A 13,773-nucleotide genomic window follows, 5' to 3' on the forward strand; every position below is an offset into this window, starting at 1 on the left:
AACATTGTTGGAAAGTGATAGGTTAATCTTACAATGGTCTATTAGTACATGCATTGAAAAGAGTGATTTTGCATGTCAATTTACCCATAATAAACATAGTGGCCGGCCAAGAAATGATAATGCTTCACTAATTCAAATTTAAAATAATTTTATATTAACAAATGATTTAATAATTGTAATAAAATGAATTAAATAAAAGAGAAGAAAGAGGATGGTGTTCATCTTCTTCTCCTACCTCTCTCAAAGCCGAAACAAAGATGAAAAATAAGGGAAATTTTACCTAGAGCAATTCGACATTCATCTTTAGCTATTAGGAGGTAAGCTTTGAATTTGTTGATTTGGTTTTATAATATGCTAAGTTAAATTGTGGATGCACTCTTGGTAATGTCAAGAAAGTTGAGATTTCTTATGGTGATTTGGGCAATATGCCGAATGATTAAGTGTTAGAATTAGGGGTTATTTTCATATTGTATGGAACAATAGGGGAATGACTAGAATGGGGTAAAGATTTTTGGATGAGTAGTTTAGAGGCACCTTGTACATTCGGTCAAAAAAAAATTGAGTTTATTTAGAATGTTAATTTCTTCCTCTATGATTATTTTCCTTGCATGTTAAATGGTTCTTGATAGGGCGAATGAGTTATGAAAGTTTTTATAAATGTATGAAGTTCAAGGTGCAAAATTTTAGTCTTGATGTTATGAATAAATCGGTTGACATATGGAGAATGGGAGTTGTCATTTAGGTTAAGATCAAAGGAATGATAAATAGGCACTAAAAGGTTAAATGGGTGAAATTTAAGGTATAAGAACCTATAGGTAATTACATAGGTAATGTTAAAAAAATTAATGTGGTATATTCGGCCATGTAGAGTATATCCTAGGGATATTATATTTAATTCCCTATAATCGGCTAAATGGGTGATAATGGTTTATAATGTTGAATTGAATTATGATTATGTACATTAGAATTAGATATAACAGAAACTATGTGAATTTGGATGTAATATTACATTCGACCTAGAGGCATTAGATGAACATTTGTGGAAATTTCAAAGTCTTGAATAATGGTGATTGTAAGATGATGTAAAAATCATTGAATTATATGTATAAGTATTTAGCAAAGTGATTAAACTACCGAATTTAATTATCCTAGATCAAGAACCCAAAGGAGGGGAGTCAAGCAAAGGCAAAAACAAAGAATATTGAGTAGACGGTTGGAAATCATTTCGAACTATATAAGGTAAGTCCATAAGCTTTCATGAGATTGATTATACATATATATATGCATTTATAATTGTGGCCGTATGTGCCAATTGAGTTAATTAAATTGCCTTACTATAAGGAATCGATACTAGCACTACGTGTGCGTAGTTGAAAGGCACTATGTGTGCTGATTTGAATGTTAAATTCGTGATTGAATTTTCGGGGCACTAAGTGTGCGGTGTATCTTGGCACTATGTGTACGAAAATCCTTGTGCACTATGTGTGCAAATTCGGTTGATGGTTTAAGTAGCATATGGAAAGCATATAGTGTTTGTGCTATTAATCGAAATATCAAAATGAGGCCTGAAACGAATATGCATGAGTGTATATAATTTGACATTGTTTTATACATTGAGAGAAGGTTTTAAAGCATTTGGTTGGTTGATAGTTGATTTGATAGTAAGCCTTGGCCTGTGGTTGGGTCAGTAAAATATGTGAATGTAACATAATTCGGCATGACTGAAATTGATTGATTTTATATTATTTTTCATGTAATCTCATATCAACGGTATGTATATTATTGCTTATGACTTACTGGGTTGAATACTCATTTTTTTTGTTTGTTTGTGTTTGTTTGTTTTCTATTTAGATTTCCTTGACCCATTTTGCGTGTTTGGATCATCGTCAAAGTCATCACACCAGCTTGCAACGTTTTGGTATCTTTTCTTAGTTATATAGGTGAACAGTACGGCATGTATAGGCTATTATGTTTTGTTTGAACCTCAATATGTAAACTTTTAGCCATGCGAATATGGCTTAAATGCTAAGTTTGAATTTAGCCTTATGGGTGCTTAGTTATAAGGTTCAGTAGATTTGGCCTTGATAATTCGGTTTTGATGGAGTAATAGTCTAAGTCTATTTGATTATTATGCCGTATGCCATGGCTGATCATATTTGGTGTTATGTATGTCAAATTACTAGCTAATCCATGGAAACCATGAAATAGGTAAATTTTACCATAAAATAGATTCAGACAGCAGTAGTGGTGTGAATTTGAAAAATCACTAAAGATAGTAGAAATGGAATTAAATAATGAATAAATTATGGAATCGAAGCTTGATGAGTCTATTTTCATATGGAAGAAGTAAAACAGATATATGAGCTATATTGTATGAGATATTTAAAATTTTGTGAAACAGGGCCAGAACGATTTCTGGATCCCCTATTCTGACTTTGGAAATTCACCATAAATTTTACAAAGATAATTATAAGTCATGCTTTATATGTACAGATTCCTTATTGAGTCTAGTTTTATTTGAGACAAACATCATAGTCATTGAATCTCTGTACAGGGAGATATCTGATTCGTAATACACAGAGGTCAGAGTAGTCGAACCCTGAAACAGGGGAGACTTTAACTAATAAACTGTACTAATTGGACTGACAAAAAATTCTGGAAAAATTTTAGTAGATATATAGATGAGTCTAGTTTCAAGAAAAATTTACGGAATTGGATTTTGAGTTTCAGAACTCGAGATATGATTTTTAAAGCAACTGGGATGCAGTTAGCCAGCTTGTCTAGAAAATTTTAAAATGAATTGCATGAGCTGTTTAAGTAATAAATTAAACCCGTTTACACCTTGTGTTCAACTCCGGCAACGGTCTCGGGTACGGGGTGTTACAGACCATGTTTGGGACATTGGCATTGTATTGTTATTACGTGTAAGACCATGTCTGGGACATTGGCATCATTATATGATTTCATGTAAGACCATGTCTGGGACATTGGTATCGATTGTGATAACATGTAAGACCATATCTGGGATATGGCATTGTACGAGCTATATGTGATTTTCGAGTATCCTTAACGATTCCGAAAGGTTCAATGGGAAAATTCAAGTCGAGAAAGAATATTTCAACGAGTTAATTGATTCAGGTACGTACAAGATTCATACGAGTATTGAAAAGGGAAGTATTTGATGAATTCACATGTGACATTGAATATGTAACGCCCCATACCCGAGACCGTTGCCGGAGTCAGACACGAGGTGTTAACGGACTTAATTCATTTATTTATACAGTTCATTTTAAAATTTCCAGACAAGCTAGCTAACTGCGTCACTGTCACCTTAAAAATCATATCTCGAGCTCTAAAACTCGAAAACCGATTCCGTAAATTTTCCCTGAAACTAGACTCATATATCCATCTACAAATTTTTTTCTAGAACTTTTGGTTGGGCAAATTAGTACAGTTTATTAGTTAAAGTCTCCCCTATTTCAGGGTTTGACTACTCTGACCTTCATGCATTACGATTTAGATATCTCCCTGTACAGGGCTTCAATATATATGCCGTTTATTTCTAATGAACTAGACTAAAAAATGAATCCGTACATATAAAGCATGACTTCTAATTATCTCTGGTTAATTTATGGTAAATTTCCAAAGTCAGAATAGGGGATCCAGTAATCGCTCTGGCCCTGTTTCACGAAAACTTAAACATCTTGTAAATTATGGCTCATATGGTCGTTTCGCTTCTTCCATATGAAAATAGAGTCATCAAGGTTCGATTAAATAATTTATTCATTATTTATTTACATTTATACTATTTTTAGTGATTTTTCAAACTTACAACACTGCTGCTGTCAGCATCTATTTTAAGGCAAATTTCACCTATTTCATAGTTTCCATGATTCAATTAGCAAATTAACATACATTATTTCCAAGTATGTTCACGATTAGCCACGACGTACGTAGCACCAATAGAACCATGATTGGCCATTCCAATGGCTAGTCATTACCAAAAATTTCCACGTCACTTAATAACCATACCATAAGACCATGATGTTATACTTCAAAATATACGAGCCATTTTCGCATGGCTATACGAATATACATTACAAATGGGTACTCAATTAACAACAAGGGTCAGCCCTATACATGCCATTTTCAAATTGAACTAAAAGAGTACCAAAAGTGGTTTAGATAGTGTGGACGACTTCGACTTCGACAATCCCGAGTCCGATAGCTGACGAACAAAAATCTAGAAAACAGAGAATTAAAGAAACGGAATAAGCATTTAATGCTTAGTAAATTTTGAGTAACGAAATTATTTACGACCAAAGTATAGCGTTCATATGACTAAATGAATAATTTCATATATGCACATTCTCAAAATCATAATTTCTTCACGCTTCAATCAATATATTCATACACAAGGTATCAAACCTAACAAAAGGCCGAAAGTTTGTTAATCAATTGAACGAATACTATTTAAAACGAATCGACTTTTCCGATGCATATACGAAACATACCTTATCGTTTGGATTTTATGAACGTATTAATTGAAATTATTACAGCAAGATCGCTCACTTCCAAACCCAAGTATCTTCGGGATTTAGCCGGATATAACAACTCGCACAAATGCCTTCGGGTCTTAGCCCGGATATAATCACTAGCATAAATGCCTTCGGGACATAGCCCGGATATAGCAACTCGCACGAATGCCTTCGGATCTTAGTCCGGTTATCATCTGAATAATCATGCACATATGTCCACAAATCATAACACATCTTTATTTCGTTATCATTACTAGAACTCAAACACAAGGCACTTATCTACCATTACCATTTTCGGCTCAATAGCCACATACAAAGAGCATGGTTTGATTCGCTATATAACATGATCTCCATACGCATTCGGCTGCCCATCATAAGTATAAACTAATTACCTCAATATATAATTCAAGTAGAATCATTATATCACCGTTTATTTGTTATGCTTATATATCATGACCTAATCAAATCATAATCTAAGTTCCATTACTCGAAAAATTACCTCGGATGTTGTCGAACGATTTCAACGGCTATTCGATCACCTTTTCCTTTCCTTTATCGGATTTAGTTCCCCTTTGCTCTTGAGCTTAATTTAACAAATAAATTGATTTAATCCTTTTGAACATCAAAGAGAAATTTAAGGTACTTAGCCCATATATATTAGGCATTAGAGTCATATATGTATGAAATCATGAATCAAATTCAACATATTAGCCAATACTCTCCTTTAGCCGATTTTCTAAGTCAAGATAAAGCCATCAATATGCTTACCTATAGCCGAACGTACAACATCAATCTATGTATTCATTCATGTGGCCGAATATGCATGTCTATGTTGAGGCCGATTATATACTTAATACATTCTACAAATACGGTTACTTGTATTGACTAAATACCATTTTGTTTCAAGTTCAAAACTCGGCTAATACACATATATACTCTAGTAATCAAATACTAACATTTGCACTTCACCTTAATAGCTAGCTTAGCAAACCTTAATTTAACATATAATTGTTCATAACACAATTAAAGCATCCTCTCCATTCCATCAATTCAAAACACATACATTACTCAATAATATTCAAAATCATATTCGGCCTTAGTACACACTTGTTAGCCGATTTTTCTCCATTTAGCAACTAATGCACATATGTGCTCATTTGTTAGACTCTACTTAACCTAACTACCATTTCTCATCCAAATAACATGAACAACAACCATTTCTTGAACATTTTCTCTTAACCGATTACTCATGTTACCAACAAGATTCAAAATTTGGACATGGGCTAACTAAGGGACTTAGTAACTAGCTTAATACATTCAACAATTTCAAAAGCTACCATGAATTACATACCTTATTCAAGACTAGAAGGAGTGGCCGAATATTTGCTTCCCCTTCCCATTTCTTCTTAGCATTTTCGGCCAAAGATGTTAAAAGATGAACACTTTTTTTTCTTTTCTTTGTTTTATTCACTTAATTAGTTTAACACCCTCTTTCTTTATTTTTTTTTATAATTTATGCCATTAATACATTATTTTATTGTTATTACCCATCACATTTTGTCTATCCTCATTGTCATGGCCGGCCACTACTATCAAAGTGGGGAAATTGACATGCAAGTCCACCCTTTTGATTACATGCACTAATAGATCCTTATAGATTAACCTATCACATTTCAAAAGTGTCACACATAAGTCCTATTAACTAAATTCACATGCAATTAACTAAATCGAAGCTTAAAACTTTCACACACTCATATTCACATATTTTAGACAATAAATATTATACTCAAATACTTCGGTGACTCGGCTTAGTGGTCCCGAAACCACTTTCCGACTAGGGTCAATTTAGGGCTGTCACAGAATATGTATACATTGGGAAAGGTTTGTGAACTTATATGTGATTATTCATAGTTTGACTATTTGATGGAAATGGTGTTGATTCATGTGGTAATTTTATTTGTATATGGCTTACTAAGCTTTTAAAGCTTACTTTGTGTGTTCTTTCCCTGTTTTATAGATTTTGAAGCTATCTCAGACATCGGGTATCATTAGGAACGTCATCACACTATCAACTACTTGTTGGTATTTTTGGATGCTTTGTAATTATGGTATGTGGCATGTATAGGCTAGTGATATGGCTTGTATATAGTCATGAGATTTGGCTTGTATATGATGTAAATGTTTGTGTGTATTTGGCCATTTAAGTTGTCTTAATTTATGAATTTGGTAAGTGATATGTGATGTATATAATGCCTTATGTTTTGGCAAGTTCATTATGAGTTGCTCAACTAGCTAGATATTAATTGGTGTATTGTTGCTTGGAAGATGGCATGTTGTGGATTGATTTTGAGATGATGAAATGGTATGTTTTGTGGCATGAATTAGTTGATAATATGATGAGAATATGCATAAGTAAGTTAGGTGAAAAATGTTGGTTATGACATATTGATGTGGTATGTTTTTAGTTATGATTTTAGGGGTTGAATGAATGGTTTATAAATGGCATGGCTTGTATATAAATTGGCATGTTTTGGTTGGCTATAAATAAAATGAAATTGTATGTAAAGTTTTGGTTTAGGTATGCTTGAGGTGGGTGAGAAATGTGGCTCAAACCAAGTCTATTTACTCTCCACACGGTTGAGTACACAGGCGTGTGACTCGACCATGTTCCTGCTATAACTTAATAAATCAGGTCAGAAAGTTATACGGCTTAGACACACGGGCGTGTCTATTGGCAGTGTGTGGCACACGGGATGGCACATGGGCGTGTGGTTAGCCGTGTGACCCAAATCAGTATACCCTCCAGATTTCACACAACCATGGCACACAGGCGTGTCTCTGATCGTGTGATACAAGTTAGTATGTATGCCCTGTTTCCACATGGCTTGTGACACGGGCATGTCTGGTGACAGTGTAAGGCACATGGCCTATTCACACGGGCGTGTGAACCCTGTATCCATGAAAATTTTATAAGCTTCTCGAAGTTTTCTAATGTTATCGGTTTAGTCCCAAACCTCTTTCAAGCATGTTTTAAGGTCTCGTAGAGCCTTATAAGGGACAATATGATTAAGTTTGATTGATGTTTATGTGATTATGGATTTATGTAAGAGAATGGATGTTGTATGTTGTGTTTTGATCGGTAATGCTTCGTAACCCTATTCCAGTGAAAATTCACAAGACTACATATACATATATACATCTCAAAATATATGTCTACTTACAAGCCAATTCAAATGGCCAAAATTCATCAAGACATAAGGCTACATTAGCCAAAAGACCTATACATGCCATATAACCAAAATACATTAAGTTCAAAAGTACCAAAATAATAGCTAGATAGTGTGATGAGATCTCCGACAACTTCCAATCCAAGCAAGCTTCAAAGTCACTATAAAACACTAGAAAGTAAACATAGTAAGCTATTAAGCTTAGTAAGCTCGTATGGCTAATAAGTACAAGTTACCATTAATTCACAATTTAATGAAGAATAACTAAACATAGGTAAGTTTCAATCAAATCCAAAGGTTAGCACGTAATCATAACCATGTTAGTCATATATGAGTACATCAACTATGAATTACTAGACATACTTCTCACAAATACCTAAACTGGTACGTATCATATCTTAAATCCTCGTACCATCATCTTTTCCCATTGAACCATTTGGAATACTATCGGATACTCGGGAATCTTACACACTAAGTGCCAATACATAGTCAAAACCATCTCTATCTCATATCTCGTAAAAATTCTCACTCTCGAGTTATCACTGGGTTTGCTCACACAAGCTGTCAGTCAAGTCATAACTACACGGTGCTGCTCACACAAGCTAATGAGTAACGCAACACATGCCGAAAAACTCATCCACTGGTAAAACATACGGACCAGCACCCAAAACAAGGTAACCCCTAATGACATGTCATTTGTATCTATCTATTCCTAAGGTTCAACCGAGATTTCTACAATGCCGATAACTCGTCGAAAATTTCCATGGTGTTGTATCATCACAAGTATATCAATTAAGCATTCAAACATATATAATTTAATGCTTATTAAACATACGAACTTACCTCAAATTAATACGGAGAAAATCGACCGATCAATCCACTACTTTGTTTTTCCCCCGATCTAATTTCAAACATTGCTTTTCTTCATCTATATAATCAAATTTAACTTATTTAAATATCATTCTATTCAATTTAACCCAAAATTCATATTATGGAAAAATTACTATTTTTCCCCTAAACATTTAAATTCTTTACAATTTAGTCGGTAGGCTCGTAAAATGAAATTCACTCACTTTTATCCCTACCCAAGCCTAACCAAATATTAAACATACTTATAGTAGCCCATATATTTCACATATTTACACTTTTACCACAATTTATTACATTTCTCAATTTAATCCCTAATTTGCAATTTCATTCAAAATCACTTAACAAATGTTGTTTATCTAAAACAACCATTCATTTTATACCATTAAACTTCAAAACACATACATATTCAACAATGGTGAAACCCTAATACTTTAACAGTTTCACAAATTAGTCCTGGACTAGCTAGATTAAGTTACAACGACTCCAAAAACATAGAAATCATTAAAAACTGAGCAATATTGCACTTACATGCACCATGTACTTTTGGCCAACCTTCGAGCTCTTTAATGGAGTTTCCTTAATCTTACAATTAGAGGTAGATGGAAAACAAAAATGATGGCTTATTTTTAATTATTTTACTATCATATTTTTAATAATTTACAATTATAACCTTATTACTAAACAGTAAAATCACTTAATACATGTCCAAGAATGTCCAGTAACTTTATAAATGGTAAAATTATCACATAAGGACCTCCAGTTTAAAGTTCTATAACCATTAGACACCTTAAACTAATAGAACTCAACTTTTACGCTTTATACGATTTAGTCTTTTTTATCGAATTAAGCATTCAAACGGTAAAATTTCTTAATGAAATTTTCATACGATCTGAAACCACTGTTTTGATTTCACTAAAAATGGGTTGTTACAAACTGTCAGACTATGACAAGTATATTGTTATCTATGATATTTGATGAGGATAATAATTCTTCGATAAAATTAGAAAATTGTTATAGGTAAATATATAACGCCCAAATCCTTAGTAATTTTAATGGCGTGTTTTGTTGTATGAGGCTTGTTTGCTTGTTGGTTAAAGGGGTCTTTAGAGGTGTGAGAAGTCCTGGGTTCAACCCTAGGCTCTAGCAAAATTTTGGGTTTTTATTGAATAACCTTTGTTTTCTGCTGGTGAGCTTTTAACTTAGTGAGGGCATGGCAAGACATGAATGGTGTGTTGGTCAAGTGGCAAAGGGCGTGTGGAGTGTTCTTGTGGTCTCGAGTTCAAGCCATGTTGTGCATAAGGATGTTTGTTTTGTTAGGTACCGTGGAGATGTCCTAGGTTGACTGAAATTGGAGTGTTTGAATGAGTTTGAATGGTGGTTGAGAGAGAGAATCTAGGAGATAATTGAAGGATTGGGATATGGATCACGTTGAGTGTTGTATGGAATGATTTTAGGAGAATTGTGGGGAGACGGAGAGTAAGGAGGTAGTTGGCCGAACGTGGGCTTCTTAGTATGCTAATTTGGTTTTTGGTTCTCTAGTGTCAAATTTGTGCTCTTCTTTTGGTATTAGTCGTGTGTTTTGGTGGCTTTTCTCTTGGTTTTCCATTCTTTTCGGTTTTTTGCAGTTGGGTTTTTTCGATTCTAGTAAGTGCTATTCTATTTTGTTTTCTTTCTTTTCTCAAAACTGTTTGTGCCCGAACTCTCGCTTATCTCACTACTTTTCTCAACGTTTTCCGTTGTTGACCGAACATTTGATGCTGGCTGCCATTCTCTTCTTTTCTCTTCTTTTTGTGCAAACACTTTCTGTTGGCCGAGTACTTACTGGAGCTCTTTTCCCTTTCTTGTTTGGTTTTGACCTGTTAAAACCGATTCTTCCCTTTTTTGCTCTTCTTCTCTGACTTGCCGTGATCGAATACTTTCTTTTTCTTCTTTGGCCGAACCTTATTAGGGCTTAGATAACGTTATTCTTTTTTCTCTTATATACTCTTCTTCTCTTTTTGGGCATAGCTGGATCTTACGGTAGGACTGTTGAAATCTCTTAGGTGCTAGTAAGTTTTCCCAAACCGACCCTCATGTGGTTATTCTCTTAAAGGTTCGTCTTATGTTCATCTTAGGCCGATTAGTGCTATTTCTTCTTGTCAAGGGAGATGTCTTTTGTTTAACACTCTTTTTGTATGATTATGGATAGGGATTCAATCTCCTTAACAAGGTGTGAAGCCGAATGTTCCTTTACAAGTGACTGTTCATTGCTTGGTAAGTGTTAAAGATTTAAATGTGTTTTCATGGGATTGCAAATCCTTATTAATCGATTAACTATTTTTGTGAAGGGTCAACTACTGGGAAGGATACGTGGTTGGAAAAAGGAGGGCTACGGTTGTTGTTTGGTTCTCGATTCTGGTGGCAGTTCGGCTACAACTCTAGAACAGGTGTGTAATCACATTGTCGGAAAAAGTCAGAAAACACTTACCACCATTACCAGCAGGCGTATGATCACCAGTGTGGTCATCTAGATGCATAAGAATGAGCATATGATGATAGAGACCACCACAAGCGATCTCGTGAGTGTAGGTTATTTTGGGCCATGTTGAGCCTTGCACGAGCAAACCACACAGATGTGTGGGAACTATTGGGTCAGCTGTGCTATGTACATGGCTAAGGCCATTATTTGGACTTAATGGGCCACACGAGCGTGTGGGCCTACATAGGCCGTATGGTGGGCTTGGGCCCATTTGTGTTGTTTAACTGTTAAAGGTTGCATGGGTCGTACGAGATGACTGTGGACCTACTGTTGGTTTGGTAAGCGTACCGAAACCCTAATTTACGAAATGACTACTTTATGGTAAACGACCAAAATACCCTTATGTGATGTATGACTGTTTGAGCATGCCATTCTTATCGTATGTACATTTATATTATGTTGCATTGCATGGGGTAGGATATATATATTATTGGAGAAAGTGTACTGAAAGGCTATAAGCGTATTACTGGCAGCTCTGCTGCAAACACTGTTAGTGCTAAAACCGGTACTTTATTTTGGAGTGTAGGGATGGGTGGGTTGATTTATTTCCCACATGGAGTGTAGGGCTGGACGGAGTGGAGTGTAGAGGATGGTTGAGTAGGACCTTTTTATGCATCACTATTACTGCTACTATAATGGGTCAAGGCCCACACTAATATTATTATGGATATGGGCTTAAGCCCAAGAAGTTCAAATATTGTATGTTTGTTTGTTCACTAAATAGGGATTACACACTGAGTTTCATAACTCACCTTCTTTGCTTAACTGTGCAGGTAATCCTTAGGCGAGTCAATGCTACGAAGGACTCGGTGACGGCCACTCTACTGCTTCTATTTTCTTTTATTTTCTATTAGATTTCATTTTGGGTTATGTAATAAGGCTTCTTTAATTTTCTTGTTTAAATTTGGGTTTTGCTTGCTATAATTTATATCTGGTAGAACGCGATTTTTCAAAATGATAACAGTTTTAAAAACACTACACTTTCGTAACGCTTTCGAAATGCTTCTGCAACAAATAGAGTTTAAAGAGTAATGACAATTTAAAATGAATAACGAATAGCTAGAATGATTTGTGAACTAACAAAGAGGTTTTACATTTCCAAATGGGTTTTCAACAAAAGCAAGTTTTCGAAAAGCACTCCAATGTGACACCGCCTGATTCGGCCATAACGTTTAGGCTAGGTTTGGGGTGTTATAAAATAGGTATGTTTAGTTTTGGATAGCTGTGCGAAAATTGATTCCTAAAAGTAGAATGCCTTATTCATAATTGTAATTATTCTATAGTAGGTTTCTTTGAATGCTTTTGAGAATTCTTAAACTTAAATTCAGTAAACTGGTAGTGTGTAATAATGAATATCATGGAAAAATCATAAGAATCACTCCAATGTTTGAAATTGTTGAGTAGATCTGTAACACCCCAATTTTTGGGCTTTTTCGGAATAGTGATTTTTAGACCACAAGTCTAAAGTAGAAATAATTATTTTATGAATGTGTTGAGGTCTATGATATGTTTGCATGATTGTATGAAAGTTTCGTTAAGAAATTTTGTTGATAGAGTGACCAATTTGATATTTAGGACTAAATTGCAAAAGTTGCAAAATATGTGATTCTAGAAGATTTAAGCATGAAATAGCTATGGATTATTAATTAGACGTCCTTAAATAGCAATTTGGCTAATTTCTATTTTTTATGGACAAAAATGGACATTAATAGGTAAAACTTCAAAATTTAGTAAAAGGGCATTTTGGTCATTTGGTAAATAAAAGAATAAAAAGGAAAAACAAAGCCAAAATTTGTCCATCTTCTTCAACCCTTAGCCGAGTTTCATAAAGGACTCCATAGCTAGGGTTTTGTCACTTTCAAGCTTGATAGTAAGTGCATCCTAGCCCCGTTTTTAATGTTCTTTACATTTTTGAAGTTGTTATCAACCGATCTAGCCATTTCTACCATTTATTTGAGCTAGTATTGATGTCTAGGGTTTAACCCATGTGTGACATGCATGTATTTTGATGTTTCATGGTAGATTATAAAATTCTAATGTGTGATGAACATCTTTTACTAAGTGGTTTTCAATGAAAAACCTAAAAAGGACTTGTTTGTAAAAGTTGTAAATTTGGGTGGTAGAAATGCGATTTGATGAAAAATGTGGGCTGGGATGAGGATGATATAGGTTTGGCTAGGCTTGGGTAACAAAGAAATTGAATGCATTTCATTTTACAAGCCTAAGGACTAATTTGTAAATATGTGAAAGTTTAGGGGCAAAACTATAATTTTGCAAAAGTATGGTTTTTGGACTGATTTGAATAATGTGGTAATTAAATGAGCTAAATTTGCTATTATAGATCAAGAAAAGCGGAGTCTGGACCTAGACTGAGAAAAGAACAAGGTTGTGGACTAAATCGAATTAGTTAACTATATTTTGTACCGAGGTAAGTTCATATGTAAATAATGCAATATTATGATCATATTTTTTATGCATTAATATTGTATGAATTGTATAATTGATTCAATGAAAACATTCGACAAGTTCCGACAAGTGAGAGAAAATCTCGTTTGAACCTTAGGAATAGAATAGGATACGAGTGACATATCACTAGGACCCCATGTGATATATATGATTA

Source organism: Gossypium hirsutum, chromosome A01 (assembly GCF_007990345.1).
Source record: "Gossypium hirsutum isolate 1008001.06 chromosome A01, Gossypium_hirsutum_v2.1, whole genome shotgun sequence".
Taxonomy (NCBI): Eukaryota; Viridiplantae; Streptophyta; class Magnoliopsida; order Malvales; family Malvaceae; genus Gossypium; species Gossypium hirsutum.